Here is a 12,848-nt window from a genome sequence, read left to right on the forward strand (position 1 = left end):
GTTTCCCTTCCACCCTCTCCTCCAAAAAGCTATCACAAGGAAAAGGAGTTACTTTACTCATTGACACTGTTAAAAGACAAACAACCCTTCAGTGCCTCGGCAATTTTTTTTGTAAGTCTCGGAGGCTGCTAATGGGATTCTATTCTCCAAACACAACTGAAGGCACTCTTAGGCCATCCACATGCAGCGAGGACTCAATGGAGAGCGTTTTGTTGCCTTATTTTAGGATACTATTGAAATTGGCTTTAAAAAAAGGGGGCAAAAATCCAAATGGCATCAATTCTGACACTAACTCGGACAACCCTTAGTTTGACACCTTTGTTCCCTGCTGAAAAGGCGAATCGTGAGAAGTGGGTGCTGGTGGGGGGTCATTTTATCTTTCTTCCACATTTAACTCTTTATCACCCTTTAATCAGCATTGTATAAATGGTTGGAGGTTTAGTTTAGTTTGGAGATACAGTGTAGAAACAGGCCCTTCGGCCCATCGAGTCTGCGCCGACCAGCATTCACCACATGATACACCATACACCAGTTCTATCTTATCTCAGTTTTGCTTCCCAATTTAGTTTAGAGGTACAGCGTGGAAACAAGACCCTGGGCCAAACAAGTCCCCGCCAACCAAAGATCACCCATACACCAAGTGTTTTAGAAGGAACTGCAGATGGTGGAAATTCAAAGGTACACAAAAATGCTGGAGAAACTCAGCGGGATTGTTTCGCCAAACACATTCGCTCGGTCCGCAATAACCAACCTGACCTCCCGGTGGCTCAGCACTTCAACTCCCCCTCCCATTCCGTATCCAACCTCTCTGTCCTGGATCTCTTCCATTGCCAGAGCGAGCAACACCGGAAATTGGAGGAACAGCACCTCATATTCCGCTTGGGGAGTCTGCATCCTGGGGGCATGAACATTGAATTCTCCTAAATTTGTTAGCCCTTGCTGTCTCCTCCTCTTCCTCAGCCCTCGGGCTGTCTCCTCCTCCTTTTTCCTTCGGGCTCCTCCTCCTTTTCCCTTTCTTGTCCCCCCCCCCCCACCCCCCATCAGTCTGAAGAAGGGTTTCCGCCCGAAACGTTCCCTATTTCCTTCGCTCCATAGCTGCTACTGCACCCGCTGAGTTTCTCCAGCATTTTTGTGTACCTTCACCCGTACACAAGTTCTATGTTATCCCGGTTTCGCTTCTTAATTTAGTGTAGTATAGTTTATTGTTGTCAAGTGTATTGAGGTACAGTAAAAAGCTTTTTGTTGAGTTCAATCCAGTCAGAGAAAATACTATAAATGATTACAATCAAGTCGTCCACAGTATACAGATACAAGATAAAAAGAATAATGTTTAGTGCCAGATATGGTCTAGTAAAGTCCACAAGATAAGGTCAAGATAAGATCCATTAAAGATAGTTCAAAGGTCTCCAGTGAGGTAGATGGATCAGTCGATGGGAGGTCATCGTCGACCAGCGATTCCCATATTTTAACCCACCAGGGACAATTTTTGCATTTACCAAGCCAATTAACCTACAAACCTGTACGTCTTTGGAGTATGGGACGAAACCGAAGAACTCGGAGAAAACCCACGCAGATCACGGGGAGAACGTACAAACTCCGTACAGACAGCACATGTAGTTAGGATCGAACCTGGGTCTCTGGTGCTGCATTCGCTGTAAGGCAGCAACTCTACCACTGTGGGAGTAAACCACAGCACCCAGAGAAAACCCATGTGGTCTCAGGGAGAACATACAAACTCTGTACAGACAGCACCCACAGTCAGGATGGAACCCAGGTCTCTGCCGTTGTAAGGCAGCAACTCTACCACTGTGCTACTGTGCCACTGTGCCACCCTTAAGCTTTGGCACAATCAATGGTGGGAAATAAATTCTGGCCTGGCCATCAATAGCTTTATACCATGAAGGGATAAATAACAGATTATCTGAGCATCAACAAAGGTTTTTTTTTGTTGGACCTTCTTGTGGGCACAGGCTGCTGAGCTTCCAGTGTGGCAGATGTGACTATGTTTCAAAATGAGGTAGTTTGCAGCATTCTGAAAGTGTCAGGCATAACGTCAGCCATAAACAGTTTATAATATCTTAAACTCAGCGCCTGCAAACTGCTCGCATTACGTGGCATTTCAATAACTTGCACAAACAGCTTTTAATGCCAAGAATTGAAGCAAGAATTAAAATAGGCTATTCGGCCCGTCAGATAATACGTGACGGCTTTGATCCTCCACCCATTTACAAGATCTACAAGAGTCGCTGCCTCAAGAAGGCAGCCAGCATCATCAGAGACCCACACCACCCTGGCCATGCTTTCATTTCCATCCTGCCATCTGTAAGAAGGCACAGTAGCCTGAAAACTGTAACGTCCAGGTTCAGGAGCAGCTTCCTCCCGACAACCATTCATCATCATCGGCGGCCACTCGAAATGAGTATGACTGTCCTCTCTTCTCCACGGGGTCGTCTACTTGTGGGTCTGCAGATGTCTGTAGGGGCCGATCCATTTCGTGACGTGCAGCTCCTTCCTGCACGGATTTCCTCCAGGAGCACCTGTCCAGAGCAATGTGCTCCCAGTTGCTTGATGTGATGTGGAATTTCTTCAGACTGTTCTTGATGTTGGCCTTGAAGCATTTATTTGGCCCGCTGGGAGCTCGCCGACCTTCCTTCAGTTGAGAGTACAGGATTTGTTTAGGAACACATGTGTTGGACATGCGGATGACATGGCCATTCCATCGAAGTTGATGCTGCATTATTGTGGTGGTGACGATGCTGGTCATGTTGGCTTCCTCCAAAACGCTGATGTTGGTGCGTTTGTCCTCCCAGCTGATCCTCAGAATCTTTCGTAAAGATCTTTGATGGCATTGTTCCAGGGCTCTCAGGTGCCTGCTGTAGGTGGTCCATGTCTCGGCTCCATACAACAGGGTGGAGAGGACAATGGCTCTGTAGACCAGCAGTTTTGTTTGAGCCTTTAGGTCTCAGTCTTCAAAGACTCTTTTCCTTAGTCTGGCGTAGGCTCCGCTGGCACAACTCAGGCGATGGTTGACCTCAGAGTCGATGTCAGCTTTTGAAGAAAGAATGCTGCCAAGGTAGGGGAAGTGGTCAACGTTTTCAAGAGTGGTGTCGTCCACTTTTATAGTGGGCTGGGTAGATGGCTGGTTGGGTGGAGGTTGATGTAGGACCTGGGTTTTCTTGATATTTAAGGCTAGGCCCATGGCTCTGTATGCCTTGGCAAAGGCATTCAGGATGCCCTGGAGGTCTTCTGCAGAGTGTGCAGCAATGGCGCAGTTGTCCGCGTACTGAAGCTCCATGATGGCGGTGTTATTGACTTTGCTCTTGGCCTTCAACTTATTAAGGTTGAAGAGCCCACCGTCAGTTCTGTAGAGGATTGGGATCCCCTGTGGCAGCTCTTCACCTATGAGGTGAAGTATGGCAGCAATGAAGACGACAAACAGGGTGGGTGTGATGATGCATCCCTGTTTGACTCCCGTTTCCACAATGAAGGTATCGGACTCAGAGCCGCAGTTGCTGAGCACTGTGACCGACGTGCCATCATGTAGAAGCCTCAATATTCTGATGTATCTGTCGTGACAATTTTCCCATGATAGTATGCTCCAAAGGCCGCCCTTGTTCATGGCATTTTTCCTGGAGTTGGCGTTCTGTGAATATCATGTCTGCTGTACGTCTGGATGGGCGGAAGCCACACTGTGATTCTGGGAGTACCTCCGCAGACAGTGGTAGAAGTCGGTTTGCGAGGACACGAGAAAGGACTTTGCCTGTTGTTGACAGGAGCGAGATGCCCCTGTAGTTTCCACATTCAGCCTTGTCCCCCTTCTTAAAAATGGCCACTATTAGAGCATCCCTGAGTTCTAAGGGAAGTTCTTCTTTTTCCCAGACCATACGCTATTAAACACTATAACCTCCAAATAGGTTCCCAACTATATAGACTAGGGGACATTCTTTTTTACTTTGCACTCTTATTATCTGTTTATTTGTCTGTTTGTTTTTTAAATATATACATTGAATTTTATTTTGTTAAGACAAATTTTACAGAGTACCATGTAGACATATTTATTGTGTTGTTTAATTCTAGTTATCTAGTTCTGTTATCTAGACGTGATGATAAACCACTCTCTTCTTCTCTCTCTTCTCACAACCAGCATTTTCCCCCACATCATTGCCCTCTTCCTTTACTGGTACAGGGTTGGGGTCATAGAAACATAGAAAACAGGTGCAGGATGGGGCCATTCGGCCCTTCGAGCCAGCACCGGCAATAGCATAATCGGAGATCTCCCAAAGTTCTGTTTACGAACATAACAACCTGAAGAAACGGAAGTTCTCAGTCTGAAGAAGGGTCCCGGCTTGAAATGTCGTAGTCCATTTCCCTCCACAAATGCTGCCTGTGTTCTTCCAGCACTTTGTGTTTTGCTCAAGTTTACAGCATCTATAGTTCCTATTGTTCCTAGTGTCTCCAGAACAAAGTGACACTTGGATTATCTTTGGTCGGACTTTACTGGACTTTATCTTGCACTAAACATTATTCATGTATCTGTACACTGTGAATGGCTCTATTATAATCATGTATTGTTTTTCCACTGACTGGTTAGCACACAACAAAAGCTTTTCACTGTACCTTGGTTCAGGTGCCAATAAACTAAACTCAAACTCAACTACAAAGACATGCAAGTTTGTAGGTTATTTGTCTTCGGTAAGTTGTAAAATTGTCCTGAGTGTGTGTAGGCTAATGTATGGTGTGATTGCTGGTCTGCGTGGACTTGAAGAGCCAAATAACCTGTTTCCGCGCTGTATGTCCAATGTCTAATGTCTACAGCAAGAGCTGGAATGGGCAAAATGACTTATACCTCCAGTCAATATCACCCTTGTCAATGCAGTGTTCCACCTGACCCCCATGTCTCTCAACATCCCACAATGTGCTTCAGTTACATTTTGGTGTGGCAACAGTTCTGCCCAAGACCCAAGGAAATTGCTGGGTTTACTTTAGACTTTTAGGCTTTGGAGATACAATGTGGAAACAGGCCCTTCGGCCCACCGAGTCCTCGCCAACCAGCAACAAGCCCGTACACTAGCACCATGCTACACACCAAGTACAATTTACAATTTACTGAAGCCTATTAACCTACAAACCTGTGTCTCTTTGGAGTGTGGGAGAAAACCAGAGCTTCCGGAGGAAACCCATGCAGTTACAGGAAGAACATACAAACTCCGTGTAGGTAGCACCCATAGTCAGGATTGTATCCAGGTCTCTGGTGCTGTAAGGCTGCAACTCTACCATTGCACCACTGTGCCACTTGTGGAGGTAGCACAGTGCATCACAACACCAATCTCCCCCTCCCCCCCCCCCCCCCCCCCATTACATAACCAAGGACCACTCACACCCAAGTCATTCTCTCTTCTCTCCGCTCTAATTGGGCAGAAAGTGCAAAAGCTTGAAATATATCACCAGATTCCTCCTTTTAGATCCGCCTTTTTGCTCCAGAGATCTTGCCTGACCCGCTGAGTTACTCCAGCACTCTGTGCCTATCACCAGATTCAAGAACAGCTTCTTCCTTGCTATTATTAGACTCTTAAATTGGCCTCTCATTTGAACATAGAACAGTATAGCACAGGACCAGGCTTTTTGGCCCACACTTTTTGTGCCAAACATGATGCCAGGTTAAACTGATCTCACTTGCCTGTACATGATCCATATCCCTCTATTCCCTGCACCCCCATGAGCCTATACAAAAGCCCCTTGTATAGTATCTGCCTCCACCATCACCCCTGGCAATGTGTTCCAGACCCCCACTGCCCTCTGTATAAAAGACATGACCCGCTCATCCCCCTCTCAACTTATGGCTATTCTCCTTTTAGTGTTGGACATTGCCATCCTGGGAAAAAAACAAAACTTACTGCGGGATGCTTTTTACACAGAGGGCGGTGGACGCCTAGAATATGTTGTCAGGCGTGTTGATGGTGGATGTATAAGGATGTATCAAAATCCCCAAATCCCAATCTATCTCATCGTAGTACCGCAATTATGGTGAGATATTTACGTTCAACACATACTAAGGCAGTTGGGAAATGTAAATTCAAATGGTTAAATAAATCTATAATCCAAAAGGCAGTGTTAATAATGGTAACCATAAAGCTATCAGATTGATGTAAAAACCCTCCAGGTTCACTAATTGGGGAATTCTGATGTACTTATCCATTCTGACATAAATGTGACTCTTAATGGTTTCCTGAGTTCAGGGATAATCAAGGATGGACAATAAATGTTGGCATTGACAGCGATGACAATAAGAGTCAAGAGTGTTTAATTGTCATATATCCCAGACAGATCAATGAAATTCTTACTTGCAGCAGCACAACAGAATACACAAAATGTTTATTTATATATATGTGTGTATGTGTGTGTGCGCATGTGTATATATATATATGCGTATATATATATATATATATAGGAACTTGTATATATATATATACACACACACACACACATACATACACATAAAAGCAAACAAACGATAATAGTGCAAAAAGACAAAACAATACCCCCCAAGTCTATTTACCTCCAACTGCAGGAAATGCTACATTTGTCGCTTTACCTCCCCCCTTGACTCCATCCAAGGACCCAAGCAGTCTTTCCAGGTGAGGCAGAGGTTTACCTGCACCTCCTCCAACCTCATCTATTGCATCCGCTGCTCTAGATGCAACTGCTCTACATTGGTGAAACCAAGCGCAGGCTTGCCGATCGCTTCGCCCAACACCTCCGCAAAGTTTGCATTAACCAACCTGATCTCCCGGTGGCCCAGCACTTCAACTCCCCCTCCCATTCCGATCCGTCCTTTCTGTCCTGGGTCTCCTCCATGGTTAGAGTGAGTCCCACTACAAATTGGAGGAGGAGCACCTCATATTTCGCTTGGGTAGTTTATACCCCAGTGGTATGAACATTGAATTCTCCAATTTCAGGTAGTCCTTGCTTTCTCCCTCCTTCCCCTCCCCTTCAAAGCTCTCCCACAGCCTACTGTCTCCGCCTCTTCGTTTCTTCCTCCCCCCCCCATCTCACCCACACATCAGTCTGAAGAAGGGTCTTGACCCGAAACGTCACCTATTCCTTTGCTCCATAGATGCTGCCTCACCCACTGAGTTTCTCCAGCATTTTTGTCCACCCCCAAGTCGATGTAGTTCAGAGTTTATTTGGAGGTTGTAGTGCTTAATACTACAGGGAAGAAGGTTGTAGGGAAGAAGCTGCTCCTTAACCCAGATGTTACCATTATCAGGGTCCTTCTTCCTGGTGACAGGGGTGAAATGAGTGTGGTCAGGGTGGTTTAGGTCTCTGATGATGTTGGCTTCCTTTTTGAATTTTTTCTTATGATTATAAAAAAAAACTTGATGTCTCAAGAAATTTATTGCTGTCAGCCTTTGGGGAGACATTTCCAAAGATTCATAATCCTATGAAAATAGTACAGTCCACCAGCAATTTTCTGGCACCTTTGGTTCCAGAGCCTTGCCTGATTATCCGTTTTGCCGGACCAACAGAGGTCACATAATAATGATTCAACAATGCACCTCTGACCCACTAATTATACCCCTCCCAAATCTCTAATGCCCCTGTCCCACTTAAGAAACCTGAACGGAAACCTTTGGAGACTTTGCGCCCCACCCAAAGTTTCTGTGCAGTTCCCGGAGGTTGCAGGTGGTTGCCGGAGGTTGCAGGTAGTGGAAGCAGATAGGGAGACTGACAAAAACCTTCGGGAACCGCACGGAAACCTTGGGTGGGGCGCAAATCTCCAGAGGTTTCCGTTCAGGTTTCCTAATGCCCCTGTCCCACTTAGGAAACCTGAACGGAATCCTCTGGAGACTTTGCGTCCCACCCAAGGTTTCCGTGAGGTTCCCGGAGGTTTTTGTCAGTCTCCCTAATGGTCGAAAGTGGTTTTCGCTTCTTCTATGTTCCGCCGATTATTTCAAAAAATTCAAAACCGGCGGCGACTAAAAATAGGTTGCCGTTTTATAAATCTGGAATTTTTTAGTCGAAGCCAGTTGCGATGCTAGTTGCAGGTGGTTGCCGGATGTTGCAGGTGGTTGCCAGAGGTTGCAGGTTGCAGGTGGTGGAAGGTAAGATCTTCCACTACCTGCAACCTCTGGCAACCACCTTCAACTAGCATTAATGGAAGATATTTAGGGGTGGCGCAGTGGCATAGCGGCAGAGCTGCTGCCTTACAGAGCCAGAGTCCTAGAGTTTGTACGTTCTCCCTGTGACCATGTGGGTTTTGTCCGTGTACTCCGGTTTCCTCTCACACTCCAAAGACGTGCCGGTTTGTAGGTTAATTGGCTGCGGTAAAAATTGTCAATTGTTCCGACTGTGTAGGGTAGAACTAGTGTACAGGGTGATTGTTGGTTGGTGTGGACTCGGTGAACAGGGCCTGTTTCCACTGTATTTCTAGTCTAAATAGCATGCTGTATTTGAAGCCTGCAACGCTGTGCAGTTCAGTAGCTTTTTCTTCCTCAAAGGTCAATTAGGTTTCAACTGCATTGGCAGCAGGTTATAGAGCGGACAGTCAGAACCTTTTTCCCAGTGTGTATATATCAAAGAATAGATGATGTAGCTTTGAAAACAAGGGGGAATGTTTAAGGGAGATGTGTGGTCCATTGTTTTACACAAAGGGAGGTGGGTTATGCTCTTTATGACATAATTTCTGACATTATGCTCTTATCTGATCTATTTGGCTTTATGCGATGGTGACAATTTATGTTACTTTTAGAAAGGTGCGTTTCTAGCTGGGCAGTGAATCTTTCCACTTTTTTAAAGCTAAGTGAAATTGTATCCATATTATACAACTATAAACTATTTAAATGAAGATTTGCTTTCCTTGTTTGCCCTATTATTAAGTTGGATGCAGGCTGGCTGTTTAATGTGAAAAAATAGGATGAAGGGGAATTGAGCATATCTTTAACCTCAGCACTGCTTTCATGAACCAGCTCCTTAGTCGCTTTATATTCAAAGACCTATCCACTAGTGTCCTGATCCTACCTAGTGATTGAGCCTCAACGGGGCCCTTGGGTAGAAGATTCAAAAGCTTCACATCTTCATGAAAAGATTTCTTCACGTTTGTTATTTTGGGACTGTTGGCCTGGATTCTAGATACTCCCAGTCAGGGGAAGCAGCTTCCTTGCATCTTACCCTGCCAAGCTCTGCCAATGGAGCAGCTGATAGAGCCACGTCCTCACAGCACCAGAGACCAGGTTCGATCCTGACCTAGGGTGCTGTCTGTATGGAGTTTCACTCCGTGACCATGTGGGTTTCCTCTGGCATACCAAAGAGGTGCGTGTTTGTAGGTTAATTGTCCCTGGTGTGTAGGGAATGGAGGCAAAAGGGGGATAACATAGAACAAGTGTGAACGGGTGATTGACGGTCAGTGTGGGCTCAACGGGTCGAAGATTAATTAGCCTCCACAAATTACCCCGTTTGTAGGGAGAAGATGAGAAAGTGGGATAGCATAGACCACATGGAAATGGGTGTAGACCTGGTGGGCCAAAGCTCCTCTTTCCATGCTGTATCTTTCATTCAATCAATCATTCAAATTTGGAACGTTCAGTCAGATGACTTTTCATTTCTGTAAATTTATGTATAGGCCCATTTCATGTCATCTCCCATCTGCTAATACTCTATATTAGTCTCCTTTCCTCTGGCAATATCCATCTTTAGACTTTAGACTTCATTGTAGAATTGGCTAATAATGCCATAATTAAATTTTAATTTGATCCCTGTTAAGTAAGTGGCTGTGTTCCAACCAATGGATAAAGAACCAGTCTGATGTAGGGTCCCGTCCCAAAACGTCACCTATGAATGAATTATACTTTATTGCCTCATGTACCTAGGTACAGTGAAATGCTTTGTTTTGCACACAACCCAGTAAAATCGTACAGCAGACCTCATCTAGGCGATAAGACAGAATTCTTCCTCATAGGCTCCAAAGCCACACTCAGCAAAATCAATAACCCCACTCTCACCATCGACGGCACCACTGTCTCCCCATCTCCCCAGGCCCGCAACCTTGGCGTGATCTTTGATTCCACCCTCTCCCTTGAGCCTCACATCCGCCATGTCATTAAAACCTCCTTCTTTCATCTCCGCAACATCGCCAAACTCAGACTCTCTCTCACACCTCCCGCTGCTGAAAGACTCATCCATGCCTTCATCTCCTCCCGACTGGACTACTGCAACTCACTTCTCCTTGGCATCAGCTCCACCTACATCAATCGACTCCAACTGGTCCAGAACGCAGCCGCCCGACTCATCACCCACACCAAATCCTGGCATCACATCACTCCAGTCCTCAAACAACTTCACTGGCTTCCCATCTCCCACCGGATCACCTGCAAAATCCTTATCCTCACCTACAAAGCCCTCCACCATCTGCCCCCCCCCCATATCTCACTGACCTCCTCTCCCCCTCCAACCCTCACGGTCCCTCAGATCCACATCAGCCGGTCTCCTCTCCATCCACAAGTCCAACCTCCGCAGTTTTGGGGACAGAGCCTTTTCCAGGGCAGCTCCCAGGCTCTGGAACTCCTTCCCCCAACTGATCCGCAATTCTGTGTCCCTCACCATCTTCCAGTCCCGCCTCAAGACCCATCTCTTCACCTCTGCCTATCCTTAGCCCCACGTCCCCCTCCCTTTTCATCTGTGCATTAATTGCCTCATACTGTGTTTTGAATTGAATTCTGTCATTACTTTGTGTACTAGTCATGTCTCTACTATTTATTTCATTCCCCTTACATGTTTTTCCTCTACCTGCTAAATTTTTGTAATGTGTCCTTGAGACTCTTGAAAGATTCAGATTCAATTTTAATTGTCATTGTCAGTGTACAGTACAGAGACAACAAAATGCATTTAGACAATGAAATGCATTTAGACAACAAAGACGCCCATAAATAAAATGTATTATTATTATTATTATTATTATTATTATTATTATTATTATCTAGGCAGTACGCAAGAATCGCCATCCTTCTGGAGCCAACAAAGTTATGAAAAGTTAATCGAACAGCCCTATCTTCTGGTCAGGATCCTATCACTTAACCATATTCTCCAGAGATGCTGCCAGACCCGTTGAATTACTCCAGCGCTTTGTGTCTTCTCATCGAAACCCTGGACCCTGCTGTTGAATTGGCAGTGTTTACACACTGGGGCCGCGATGTTAATTATAATGGCTGAGAAGTTGTCTTCCTGAAGCTATTTCTCAATTACAACATTTGGTGTCTTTGAGAAAAGATAATTATTGTTTCTGTTTTACTCCACAGATGAATGTTTTATTCAATGAAGAATGGCGACAGTGCGCAATTAGAGGTAAATGATCCTTCAGTTTTGACAAAGACACAAGACTTTGTCCCAGGGTGATAACATCTCAACTGAGGAGCTGCACTTAGCAATGTATATTCTGCAATAATGTCATGTATAATGTGAGCCGTTTTCTATTTTAAACAGGCTCCGATGGTTTAATGTTACTTTGGGCTGATTTTAATGTCTTTTATCCTTTGAGATCTTCAGCAGGCTCAGCCCTAGAAGAATGTCCCATGGTGTCCACTATTCATTAGACAATTTCCTGTGACCTTTAGTTTAATAATTATACTTTCCTTTTCTGGATTGGCATTACATTATCGCATCATTAATAGGGTACTTACACGATCTTTTACATTTGGTGGCGGGTGTAATGAGCTATTCATGTGCAAATCTAAAGTCCTTAACAATAACTGGAAGACTGTGTGAAAAGTTAACAGAGGACCACCTAAATCACAGCGACTACAGAGGCTGCACAGTGGCTCAGCGGTAGAGTTGCTGCCTTACCAAGAGACCTGGATTTGTTCCTGACTACGGGTGCTGTCTGTACGGAGTTTGTACGTTCTCCCTGCAACTGCCTGGGTTTTCCTCGGGTGCTCCGGTTTCCTCCCACAGTCCAAAGACGTACAGGTTTGTAGCAGGGCTGCCAACTCTCACGCTTTGAGCGCGAGACTCACGCCCTCGAGCAAACTCTCACGCCCTCACGCTGATCAGAAATTTCTCACGCTCTGTGGTGAGAAATACTGTGATCAACAAAAATGTCAAAACTCGGATAAACTGCATGGTCCGCGGGTGTTGGAGAGCCGGGGCTGAGGGAGGGATGGAAGCAGCGGGCGGATACAGATGCGGGGAGTCGGGGCTGGTGAGTTTGCGGGGCTGACGAGTATTTGCACGGCTAGCGAGTCGCTCGCTGCAGCTTCGGCCATGGAGCACTACGGACAGTGCGAGTGTCCCGGGCCGTCGGAAGCGCCGGAAACGCCGCTGCCGCGAGAGTCTCTGTGCCGAAGGGACAGACTCTCAAAGGGAGGTGGAGAGAGAGAGAGAGGGGAAGGAGACAGGGAGACAGTGAGAAGAGAGAGGGGGGGGGGGGGGAGAGAGCGAGAGGGCAGAGACAGGGGGAGTGAATGGGGAGAGAGAAGAGGGAGAGGGGAAAAGAGGTAGAGGAGAGAGGGGGAGGGGGAGGGTGGGAGAGGGGGGGGGGGGGAGAGAGAGGGGGTGAGAGGGAAGAAAGAGGGATTGAGAGAGAGAGGGGGTGGAGAGGGAGGAGAGGGTTGGAGAGAATGGGAGAGAGAGAGGGGGAAGAGGGAGGGGTGGTAGAGAGAGGGGGAAGAGGGAGAGAGAGGAAGAGGGAGAGAGGGGGAAAGAGAGAGAAACGGGGAAAGAGAGAGAGATGGGGGGAAAGGGGAAAAGAAAAAAAAAGAGGAGAGGAGAGAGGAGAAAAGAGGAGAGGAGAGAGAGAGCAAGGGGGGGGAGTGTGGTGGGAGGGAGATATGGGGGGAGAGAGAGAGAGGAGGAGAGAG

The 12,848-nt window shown here is 46.3% G+C and overlaps 1 protein-coding gene across 2 annotated transcripts in view; it reads right to left on the reverse strand.

Moving 5' to 3' along the window:
* Positions 1-12,848, reverse strand: part of grid2 (glutamate receptor, ionotropic, delta 2) — a 938,309-nt gene that overhangs the window by 256,901 nt on the left and 668,560 nt on the right. The window lies entirely within an intron of this gene.

Source organism: Leucoraja erinacea, chromosome 1 (assembly GCF_028641065.1).
Source record: "Leucoraja erinacea ecotype New England chromosome 1, Leri_hhj_1, whole genome shotgun sequence".
Classification (NCBI taxonomy): Eukaryota; Metazoa; Chordata; class Chondrichthyes; order Rajiformes; family Rajidae; genus Leucoraja; species Leucoraja erinaceus.